The following is a 12679-nucleotide window of genomic DNA, read 5'->3' as shown; positions in this document are numbered from 1 at the left end:
ACTCCCATCTGTAAAACCTAGTTCTGTATTGAACAACCAACCACAATTAATCTGAAGATGGAAAACTGATGTTTCTGTAGAGGAATGTAGAAATAAGGTTGGCAAAGGAATACAAGAATCAAAAGCAGATAAAACAAACAATAAATGACATCTCAGTCCTGGGAAAGGTGAGAGCATGGAAAGACTCAAAAGTATTGTTTCTATATGGCACAAGAGGGGGCAGAGGAAAGCTCTGGTAGGCTTTCAGAATTCTGTTATTATACCCAACAACAATAAAGTCGATTCTAGTAGTCCTTGCTAGTAGTCATCCTTCTACTTTTTGTTTCCTGACCCGACCTATCTCTAAGGGCTGATAGCTTCTCATTGCAAATAACACAAAATGCTGATTTATTTCTGATCTGATCATTGGTGTTTTACAGCCCAGTACTCACTATTCTTATTGATGACAATTCAGCAAGGTCTCAAACAGAGCTCTTCCTAGTACCTGCTATCTTATTCTTTTCAATAGTGATTGAGCTTGAGATCTTCTGGAATGTATTATCTCACCAAGTTATAGTATTTTCCCTGCTCAATCCCAAATATTTGGAAATAGCAAGAAGGGTTGATTGAATCATACTATTGAAGGTAGGTAGGTCTCACACTGCTAAGTAATGTTTATTTACTTTTGTTTGTTGTTTCATTAAACACCAGAACAATGTTTAATGTCTAGCTCAGCTTATTGCAGTCTGGTAACAACTATTGCCTAGAACAAGCATTGCCTAGTAAAACCACATAGTACTATCATATTCTCTCCACTTTAGGGCCTGGGTTCCTTTAAAAGAGTACTGAGGATATTCAACAAGTACACTTCCTCCTACCACAATGCCGTGGAGAAGGAAAAGTTGGGGCTGCTAGATGTCCTCTTTCAGAACTCTTCATAGCAACTTAGCCTGCTTTCTTTACCAATATGCTCATAGTATGCTCTTTCATATCCTTTACTTTGATAAAAAGCAATTTGCTCTTTCCTTACCTTTCATTTCCTTCCAGTGGTTTCCACGGACACTGATACAGAGCACATTGTGACTGCAAATGGGCCACTTCTCCTGAGAATAATAACCAAACTAGGTCTCATGTCAATCCTGCATGAAAAAGAATGATGGCAGAAAAGGAAACAAAGGGATAATACTTTCCCACGTTATTCCTACATGTACTGTTCTACTGTCCCTTTAGAGAGACAGAAATATATGTTGACATGAAAGTGAAGCTGCCGGACAAAATTATAATCTGAGATTAAAATTAGCCCTTTTGTTTTTTGTTTTTTTTAAAAGAGGTTGGGGGAGTGATAAACCAACTGAGAAAAATAAGCAAATGGTTCTACTTTCTGGTGAACTTGGAGACCTTTCATAGAAAGGAGGCCTGGGATTTTTCTTCCCCTCCATGGGAACATTAAGAATCAATCTTTCCCACACTGGAAGTCAAACTCTTAGTTTTGTGGAATCTGGACCAAATGTTTCAGTTAAGATAATATTGCTACTGTGAAAAAAGAATATCAGAAAAAATGAATACAGCCCAATTAAATCTGAAAATATGACTGTGAATATACTCTATGTATATGCAGCTGCCTTCACTGAATCAAGGCATTGGTGCATCTAGCCCAGGATGGATTCCTCTGATTTGGAGCAGCAGTTTAAGGGCGTTGTGTGAGAGGGTCTTACTCATCTACAATCTGATACTTGTGAGTTTAGAAACCAAGTAATGAAAATTCAGGAGATACATGCTTCTCAATTTTTCTCAATGTATACAGTACCTAGTATGCCCAGCTAGATGGCAGTACCCAGCCAACCTTGGCTGATCTCAAAAAATTAAGCAGGATCAGAACTTGTTAGCATTTGGATGGAAAAACATTAAGAAATTATCAGGACTCTGGGCTAGCCTGGGCAGTTAGAAAAACATCCTGGAAGAAGACAGTGGCAAACAGGTTTTATACTACTACCAGGAAACATATATGGATGAGTCCATGAAATCACCAAGAGTTGAGCTTGACTTGAGGAAGGCTTTGCTTTTAGACCTGCTACAGTGATTTCACACTGTCTGAAACTGTAAAGCAATCCTTCAGACAACTGGTCTCCCACATCATCATTACCAGATGAAGAAAGCAGCATTGCAACACAAGGTCTGCCCGTATTGGGAATGTGTGCAACTTCCTGTGCTGCAGATAGAAAAGGGTGAGGCTTACATTGCAATACCAAATGCTGCTTTCTGATCCACACTTACTGACCTGATCTCATTCCCCCACCCCCACAGACACACTGCTGTTCTTACTTGCGTTGTCCCATTGTATCTTTCTGTTTTGCTTTCTTGTATAATCTCTGTTGAGAAATGGATAGGGGGAGCACATTCATGTTGGTCCTGCTCAATTTGAATCTAGCTTTCAAACCACTGAACATGATCTCACTGAGGACAAGGATTCACTGCTTTGCTCAAACCAACATAATTTGCTGAGCAAGAAACACCAAAGGCCACTAAAGAAGTGATGTGGAAAATAAGCCATAGCTGAATTAGAGAAGCTTAGCAAAGGTGACATTGGAGCCGTGTACACTGAAGTTTGCAGTGTACGTATGTGTATGTGCAATCTTAGACAGTGTGCTCTACTTGCCCCTTCCCAGCTCTTAGGATAATATTCTAAGAATAAATAAAACTATGCCCAGTTTTACTAATTATTATACTTTTTTTACGTGACGTCTTGCTTTATGACTGCATTGCTTAGCAACAGAAATTCCAGTCCCAATTGTGGTCGTAAGTCAAGGACTACCTGTACAAAGCATTTGAGTTCAAAATAATAATTTAAAAAATCTAATGTACAACAGAGAACTCAGAAGAATCTTTTTTTCCAGCCCTGCTACCTCCCTATGAAGGAAGCCAAAAAAAAAAAAAAACCTGTACAGCTTTGAGAAAGATCTGCTTATCCACCTATAAAATGGAGTAATATTCCAAACTCAATAGCTGCCTCCTTGGTAATTGGTTCATTATAAGTATTCAGTTTGCCAGCATATAATAATGAGATATATCTTGCAATAAATATGTGAGCTAAGCACAATATTGTCTCTATAATTTAATGGACTTGCAGTGGAGAGAAGAGCTGGTTCATGTTTCACGTCTCATTTTGCTTTCAAATAACCAATAACACATTGCTAAAAGCTGGCTTCATGAAACAAGTGCTTCATTTGTTGCTTTGCCTTACTGCTCAATTACAGCACTTTGAAGGAAGGACAGCAGAGAAAGGGAGAGAAGGAGCCAGCTGTTTTCTAAAAGCTGATCAGCTGACTTTTAATTGAGGTTATCGTTTTTTTAAAAAAATGTATTGCTTTTGGCTTCCCCTTCCCCTTTCCTTTTCTACTACCCAAATAACGGAGTAGTATCTTTTGCCATGGAAAATAACAACAAAAAATCCCTATTAAATGTCAGCACAAAGGGGAATAAAAAGATGCTGACATTATGCTTTGCAAGGTCAAATTAATTTATGAAAAGAATGTATGCTTGCCACATTTCAAAGAGAAAAAAATCTCAGTGGATAAATTATAGTAACCCAAAGTCAATGGAAATTGACACTCAAGTCACAAGAGCAAGTTGTTTTCAATTAATGCACAACTGCCCCAAATCTTGAATTGTGTAGAGATACTGCACATGTGCACAATTACTGCACAAGTGCAACATCTGTATGGAAAAGAAGAGCAGCCCCACTGCTACTTGAGACTGGGAGTTAAAGGAGGAGTCCCATATTTACCAGCAAGTGAGCATTTTCCCCTCAATGCTAAAAAATATGGAAATTTCATACAGCAGAAGCACTTTCTTCAGGGAAGATATTTTTATTCCCATTGACAGTAAAATGCTGTGCTACTTTAAAGGAAAAACATCCTGACAGTAAGATTTGTACAAAAGTGGGACAATCTACTTATGGAGTTGCAGATTCTCCACCTCCAGAGGTCTTTAAGAAGAGGCTGGATGGTTTAACTGGTTTTCCTGCTCATTGCAAAGCATTGGACTAGATGATCATTGAGTCCTTCCACTTCTACAAATGCTCTAATTTTATATGTTCCCTAGGCACCAGCAACTATTCAGCATGTTTTGATTTTAGAAAGGTATCAATAAGGCTGAGCTTGACATCCTATGCTTGTCGAAATTCTGATATTCCATCTTATGTATTTAAAGAATTTAAGTCCCGCCAGAGCAGCAGCAAGATCACCCTCACAGCATGCTGTCCCATTTTGAGACACTCGTTTTTAAAATTTACTTTAACTCTTCCCAGAGAGTGTGCTGTCTGTTGTGCAGTTTCTTGAAAGAAGTAAGGTGAGGTGAAAGGTGTACTTCTATGACAATAGCTTTCACCAAACTGATGGCCTTCGTACTATGTTTACTATTCCCACTGTCTTTAGCCATCATGGCATTTCACTGGTTGAGAATAATGGAAACACCAGCCCAAAACATGCAGAGGACTGGCCTACATCACTCATCATGGAGAATGCTTTCCTTCAAACAGGATCTGGTAAGAATGAAGCTTCTCAGCATGCAGGACAGAGAAATAATCCATTCCTCCCTCCTCCAATCACAGTAAAATTGCTGCTGCAGTCGAGACCACACCTGTGCTACTTTGCCAAGTATGGTCACTAAATGCTCTCAGGGGATGGTGGTGGTTAGACAAAGATTAAGGTTTTTCCTTGGATGGGTAAAGGTGTATTTCTTTCTGTGGAAGGCACTGCTGCACCCAACCATTTAATGACAGAAATACATAAGCTTCCCTGTCCACGATGCTGTTCTGACCTTTGCAAATCAAGTTACAATGAGCAGAATAATTTTGAAGCAATTCCTGCATTAAAATAAGATTGAGGTCATATGTATCAGCCTTAAAATAAATAAAGCGAGTAGATAGGTGGAAAAATGGTTTCTGTTTGAGGCATAAGGCAATATGCTATCCGGAAACAAACCTTTTTAGAAATGAGACTGGTTTATGTAAAAATAAAATGACAAACTATAAGAAAATAATTTGAGCAAAGAGAATGGGGAAATTGTTGAAATTATCTTCATATATTATTTGTATAAGGAGGATCCCCTTGATTAAAAGAGCTTGGAGCAAGATTCACCTTCCTTTCTCACAACCATGTTAGGCATGAATATTCGAAAAGAAAGTCTTATGCCAGATTACATCCAATTCAGTTAAAATATACTGTATTTCCCAAGGCCTACTTGGACTTCCTGTATTGACTTACACACAGTTTTTCCTTCATGTATCGATTAGATGCATTATGTCCTGGAGACACTGTGAACATGCAATATGCCTGTTATCCTGCTGTTATGCACTTTAGCCATTCCATTAGTATTTCATTCCTAACCCCTAAGAAGAAGCAGTCATGAGGGATATTTAAGCTGATCAGGCCAAACTTCCAGATTATTTTTTTAGTTGCTATGCTGCGGTTCAGTCAAGAGAATGGCTGCAAGTCATTTGACTAGCTACTTAAGAATCTTTATTGTAAATTAGCTATATACTTTAAATCTAGTGATCAGGTTCTCTGGGCCTTAGGAGATCAATACTGAGGTACTGATTAGTGGAGGGGGGGTTTAGTGGGGGGGGGGTAGGAGAACTTTTACCCAGCATCCCAATGAGACTTCCTCAGCACATCAGTTCAGAAGAGGGGTTACCTTGCAGGATTTGTAGACTGTTAAAATTTTAACCGGGAAGGGGGGGGAGGGTTGGTGATTGGAGGTTTCCTGGGAAGTGCTGATTAATTAGTTGCTGGCTGTGGTATTGTCTCTATTTTGACTGGTCCACTTCAAAATAATAAAAAAGTACCAAATTATTTTTAGAAGGAAGATTTATTTTCTTCATTGTGATCAGGAAAAGAGAAACTATATAATAAAAGAGAAGCTGCATTTTATTTTATCATACCTTAATTTTATTTTCTTTGATTACTATTTAAGTTTTATATGTTGTATACTGCTGGGAGTCTGGCGACATATAGATGTTATAAATAAATACATATATAGATATTTGAATGTTAATAGTATTTGCTCTCCCTGGATGCACATGATGCTCTTTAGAAACTAAAAGCTTGTCTAACTCCAAGAGTTTTAGGGACAGTTGAGAGGAGACATCCATTTGATACTCTTGATGTTGTCTGAATAAAAAGCTACTTCATATTTTCCCAAAACTTTAAAAGGTAAAACCTTTCTTGGGTTGAGTGCAGTTCTTGATGGCTACATGGACATGTTGAAAGCCCTACTTTCTAGCAAAAGGAAGCTAAGTTAGCTTCAATAGATTCCAAAATTATATTTATGCACATGCACATGCACACACACACGCACACACATACTTCCTTAATTCAGCCGTTCCCAGCTAGGTATCTTTCATCTTTTCTAATATATCTGCAAGCACTAAGTTAGGGAAAGCTGATACACAGCAAGCAGCCAACGCAATGCCATATTTGTGTAGAACTCTTTCTTGTAACTCTTTCTGTTACAAGAAAGTAAGATGAAGGAGGAGGTTGGTAAAGGAAGTTTAGGGTGGGTGGGGGGGCACATTTATCACACTATATATTTTATCACTAATATAGTTGCCCCTGTCATCACTTGTGATACCTAACTTTAAAACACCTCGTGTGAGAGGTGCAGTATTTATTGTGTGATTATCACAAATACTTATTGCAGCCTTTTCAAATCTAATACCCCTCAGATATGTCGAATCACAATCTCCAGAATGATTGGGTAATGTAAGAGTTATTTTCCTACACATCTGGAGGGCCTAGGTTGGAGGTGTCCTTTTACCTGGGTAAAGGTGGAGATAATCCATATCCATTTTCCTGCACTTTGCTTTCATACTATTTTTACATTTTAAATCTTTTAATTAATCTAATAAAAGTTAAGATCCCTATCATTACATTACCTACTGGGTTTTCCATTATTCTTCACTGAAGTGAAGTTCTATATTTTTAAAATCATGTTTGCGTACTTGTAACCTAGCACCAGGGTGACCACTTGCCCTCCATGAATTACATTCCTCAAGATAAAAGAATCTGCAATATGCAAAAAGACTTTCTCCATGTAGGCACTCTCCTGCTTATGTCTGTTAACACAACACAGTACTATTTCCAGTATAAATGTATACTTGATGGAAAGTAAGCATATAGATCAGAATAAAACAAGACGAGGTTGTGTTTAGCAGGTGTTTTAATAAAGCAATGCCAAAAACTGCTGGATCAAAAAAGAGCAGTTCTTCTCCAAAATTCTAACTGATCAAAGTATATGTGGCTAAGGTTCATATGGCATATTTGAATGCAGTACAAAAATAAATCTCCTCAAACTGCATTCAAAACTCAAACTAGAGCAAAGGTTTTAATCAACAAAAATAAAGCTGGAAAACATAAAAGGAACCAGCTTATTATTTCAATAAATCCTTATTTTTTTTAAAAAAAACCAAAATGTTCTGTCCCAAGAGTTTTGGGAGAAACCACATATTTTTTTAAATAAATTGTTATGAAAATTCTTGGATAAAGATAGATTCCAAACAAATTGTTATTTCCTATCAACTGATCTTTAAACTTCTCTATTACATTTTCCAGACATTGATTATGTGCCATCAAGTCAGTGTCGACTCTTAGCAACCACATAGATTTTCTCCATAATGATCAAAACAGATATATTTATTTTAATGCCTTATCAAAAGACATATATTATAAATTACTGCCTTATTTAATTTAATGCCTTATCAAAAGACATGTATTATAAATTACAATTTGCACTAAATAAACCACTGTGTGGAAGGCTGGAGTTTCAAACCTCTTTGTACAGAAGCTGTTTGGGTTTTCATTCCTGGGCTCCATCTCCTGCTTTGTGGTAGCTGTTTGTCAGTTCCTTCTGCCACCATCTTCTAAGGGTGCATCATTTGGCATCCTGCCTCTACCCTAGATTATGAGAGAGATACGACTCATACTTTGTGTACTCTTTTTGGTGAATAAGAGATAAACAGAAAAAAATAGGATGTAAATAAATAAATAAACCAGCCAACCTCCTGGCCATGTAGCTTATATGTGTGTGACTACAGGTTGCAGACCTTCTCCCCACCCCACCTTGAGATATAAAGCAATTTCACAGGATTGTGATTTATTAGAAAAAGAGAACTATAACAACTTTTTAGCTTTAAATATTCCAAACATTTAATATATAAATAAATACTGCTTGGTTAAAGAAGATGTATATACAGTAAAGTAATGCTCTCAGCAGACCACAAGTAGGTACTGGTCTGCTACCAACAGGAATTCCTGTAGTTTAGCAAACTCTTAGAAGAAATGTGGCAGAGATTCCAGATTAATATACAGATTCAAAAATTTAAATATACAGTCAGGTCCAGAAATATTGGGACATCGACACAATTCTTACATCTTTGGCTCTATACACCACCACAATGGATTTGGAATGAAACAAACACAATGTGCATTAACTGCAGACTGCCAGCTTTAATTTGAGGGTATGTACATCCAACTCAGGTGAACGGTGTAGGAATTACAACAGTTTGCATATGTGCCTCCCACTTGGTAAGGGACCAAAAGTAATGGGACAATTGGCTTCTCAGCTGTTCCATGGCCAGGTGTGTGATATCCCCTCAGTACCCCAATTACAATGTGCAGATAAAAGGCCCAGAGTTCATTTCAAGTGTGCTATTTGCAAGTGGAATCTGTTGCTGTCAACTCTCAAGATGAGATCCAAAGAGCTGTCACTATCAGTGAAGCAAGCCATCATTAGGCTGAAGAAACAAAACAAACCCATCAGAGAGATAGCAAGAACATTAGGCATGGCCAAAACAACTGTTTGGAACATTCTCAAAAAGAAGGAACGCACCGGTGAGCTCAGCAACACCAAAAGACCCGGGAGACAACGGAAAACAACTGTGGTGAATGACCGAAGAATTCGTTCCCTGGTGAAGAAAACACCCTTCACAACAGTTGGCCAGATCAAGAACACTCTCCAGGAGGTAGGTGTATGTGTGTCAAAGTCAACAATCAAAAGAAGACGTCACCAGAGTGAATACAAAGGGTTCACGACAAGATGTAAACCATTGGTGAGCCTCAAAAACAGGAAGGCCAGATTAGAGTTTGCCAAACGACATCTAAAAAAGCCTTCACAGTTCTTGGACAACATCCTATGGACAGATGAGACCAAGATCAACTTGTACCAGAGTGATGGGAAGAGAAGAGTATGGAGAAGGAAAGGAACTGCTCGTGATCCTAAGCATACCACCTCATCAGTGAAGCATGGTGGTGGTAGTGTCATGGTGTGGGCATGTATGGCTGCCAATGGAACTGGTTCTCTTGTATTTATTGATGATGTGACAAAAGCAGCAGGATGAATTCTGCAGTGTTTCGGGCAATATTAGCTGCTCACGTTCAGCCAAATGCTGCAGAACTCATTGGACGGCGCTTCACAGTACAGATGGACAATGACCCAAAGCATACTGCAAAAGCAACCAAAGAGTTTTTGAAGGGACAGAAGTGGAATGTTATGCAATGGCCAAGTCAATCACCTGACCTGAATCCCATTGAGCATGCATTTCACTTGCTGAAGACAAAACTGAAGGGAAAATGCCCCAAGAACAAGCAGGAACTGAAGACAGTTGCAGTAGAGGCCTGGCAGAGCATCACCAGGGATGAAACCCAGCATCTGGTGATGTCTATGCGTTCCAGGCTTCAGGCTGTGATTGACTGCAACGGATTTGCAACCAAGTATTAAAAAGGGAAAGTTTGATTTATGATTATTATTCTGTCCCATTACTTTTGGTCCCTTAACAAGTGGGAGGCACATATGCAAACTGTTGTAATTCCTACACCGTTCACCTGAGTTGGATGTACATACCCTCAAATTAAAGCTGACAGTCTGCAGTTAAGGCACATTGTGTTTGTTCCATTTCAAATCCATTGTGGTGGTGTATAGAGCCAAAGATGTTAGAATTGTGTCGATGTCCCAATATTTCTGGACCTGACGGTAAATCTTCATGCTCAACCTGAAGAGTGGGTAAGGACTAAGGGCTAAAATTAAGTGGAATTCACTAGCTTGTATGGAAAGAAATTTTAAAAAAAGAAGAGGACATGAGATTTAAACACTGAACAGAAAACAAAAATTAAAAACTTAACACAATTTCCAGCTTGAATATTTAGCTATTTCTTTTGAAAACAGCAGGATTTCCAAACTGGAATATATATCTGCTTCCCCTCCTGTTTTTCCTTTTTTTCTAAAAATTCCAAAGTAAAATCTATTTCTTTTAAAAGGACTCCCAGTTTTCCTATCTCCATCAAAGAAAGAGGAGTTCTATGTATGTCACAGAGAGACTATCTCTCCCATATGAAAATGTGTATTCTATACATATTGAACATCTGAGCCTGTCTACCGGCAAGGAAGATACACTCACAACAGCATCTGAAAACATCTGAAACAGCAGCAGTGATCAGCTACAATAACCCTGTTCCATTATTTGCACGGAAATAAAAGGAGTTCACAACAAATCTTATGGAACAGATACAGTGGCTGAGTTCACACTGGGCCTCCAGATCTGGGATGCAAAAATTCAGATGATCCTTAAAAGATTCTAGATCTAATCAGTATAATGATAAAATACAATATGTCAGAGTTAAAAAGGATAAATGGTAATAAAACACCTTTTAAGATATAAAGGGCTTGCTTGAGTAAAAAGGCTAGTTTTCCCATTTTCTTCTATTAACTTTAACAGCTGATTCCAAAGTAAAGGACCATAAATAGAAAAATAATTTGGAGCCAATGGATGGATTGTTTCAATTCATTTTCATTCTTGAAATCCCAACAATAGAAAGGAAAATAAAGAAAAAGACACATCTCAAGTTTCATGGGCACAAAATACAAAGACAAAACCTAGAATAATGTATTTAGCCCCAAACCAAATTTAAAATCAATAGACTTAACAATGAATAGCCTCTACTTGCTCCTTCGGGCTAATGCAAGTGAGGTTTCTAGACTGCTTTTAATGGCAGTCCGTTAAACAGAGTTCATTAGAATAGACATGCTAAAAGATTATCAGGATTTTCATGACAGATTTTTAATTCCCCTTTGGTGTTGTCTAATATTTTCAATACATACCTGGTGGTAGATCTGTCATTCTTGGCAAAACCACAATGATACAACACTTCACAATAATCAGAAGCAAACTCATAGCACTATTAACTTTAGATACAGGTTACCGGACAATACTGTTTTTTTTAAAGCAAAGATTGGCATGTAATAAAATAATAATTTGAATAATTTGAGTTCTTCAGTGCATACTTTCAGTAGAGTTCACCATCCCTTTAGGAAATTAATTTGGAATCAGCCTGTGATGGAATGGAATTATGAAGGCTAGGCTCAGGGAGATAAGTGTTTTCTTAGTTCACCGCAAGAGCATGGGAACTTCAAGAGGATGAGGCTGGCACCTCCCTGAGGAATTCACCATGTTGTGGCTGGCTGGCTTGGGAGCTGGGGTTCAGTCTGGGGAGATTCTTGCTAGAGGTTGTAGCTAATAAACACAGCTGAACTGATTTTGCATTGTCTCTTGGGGTTCCTGGGGCTAAACCTGACACAGCCTCCCTATAATTTGATACTCTTTTTGGTCTTGCACTCAGATGATATTACACTGGTCTCGGCCTTCTTCTGTGTGAAATTCCTTCAAATATTTTGCTATCATACTACTCTTTAGTCATCTTTCCTCAAGGCTCAACAAGCCCATTTCCCCTAATCTCTCTTTTAGTTTCTGATCCTTTAATCTTCCTTGTTGCCCTTATTTGCACCTATTCCAATTTGTCTGACTCATTAGAATGTGGTACCCATTTTAAAATGATATATACACTCAACTATTTATAACCAATTAATGAAATGAAAAATGTTAACTTCTATTAATTACATTTTTACAACAACAATTATCTATGTTAACAGTAAGAGAAATGAAAATAAAAAAGAATTATATAAAGCAAAAAAAAATTAGTTTGCAAATAAACCAGGGAAGTAGCTAACATATAAATTATGAAAAGAAAAAGAAAATGATATTGAAATTATAAGAGGGAGATATTGTATTAATGGACAACATGGCCATACAAAAAGTATTTCATCAATGTTATTCCAACTTGTATAAAGGAAGTGACATTTCTCTAGAGAAAATAGATGAATATCTAAAGAAACAAAATTTACCAAGGATTACAGAGGAACCGAGACAGATTATGAACTTCCCTTATAACAATAACGGAAGTTTCTGAAGTTATAAAAAAGATTAAATTAGGAAAGGTGCCTGGACCAGATGGATTATCAAGTTCTTATTATAAATGTTTTGAGGATGAACTTTTACAACCTTTACAAAACACAATGAACTTTATCCTACAGGGAGGAAGATGCCAGAGAGTTGGAAAGATGCCAGTATAGCATTAATACCTAAAGAGAGACAAGATTTGACTTTAACAAGAAACTATAGGCTGATATCACTATTAAATAAGGACTACAAGTTGTTCACAGCGATTCTAGCTGATAGACTGAAAATAATTTTGTAAGAAATCAGTGTGGGTTTTTACCTAAAAAACAGTTAAAGGATAATATTAGAAATGTGTTGGACATTTTGGAATATTTGGAGCAAAACAAGCTACACTGAACTTCTTAGATGCAGAGA

At 37.5% G+C, this 12679-nt stretch overlaps 1 protein-coding gene across 5 annotated transcripts in view; it reads right to left on the bottom strand.

Moving 5' to 3' along the window:
- BUB1 (BUB1 mitotic checkpoint serine/threonine kinase) overlaps positions 1 to 1227 on the bottom strand; it is a 310629-nt gene extending 309402 nt beyond the window's left edge. For all 5 annotated transcript variants that reach the window (XM_088148539.1, XM_088148512.1, XM_088148531.1 and 2 more), the window contains exon 1: positions 1010 to 1227. The gene's annotated coding sequence lies outside the window, so the exon portion shown is untranslated. The remainder of the gene's footprint in view (positions 1 to 1009) is intronic.
- Between the last annotated feature and the right edge of the window lie 11452 nt (positions 1228 to 12679).

The sequence above is a fragment of the Python bivittatus genome, unplaced genomic scaffold, assembly GCF_059951505.1.
Source record: "Python bivittatus isolate LINGU-HERP-01145 unplaced genomic scaffold, Pbiv_v1 ctg000020_np1212, whole genome shotgun sequence".
NCBI lineage: Eukaryota > Metazoa > Chordata > Lepidosauria > Squamata > Pythonidae > Python > Python bivittatus.
This window is presented reverse-complemented; position numbering and strand designations above follow the sequence as displayed.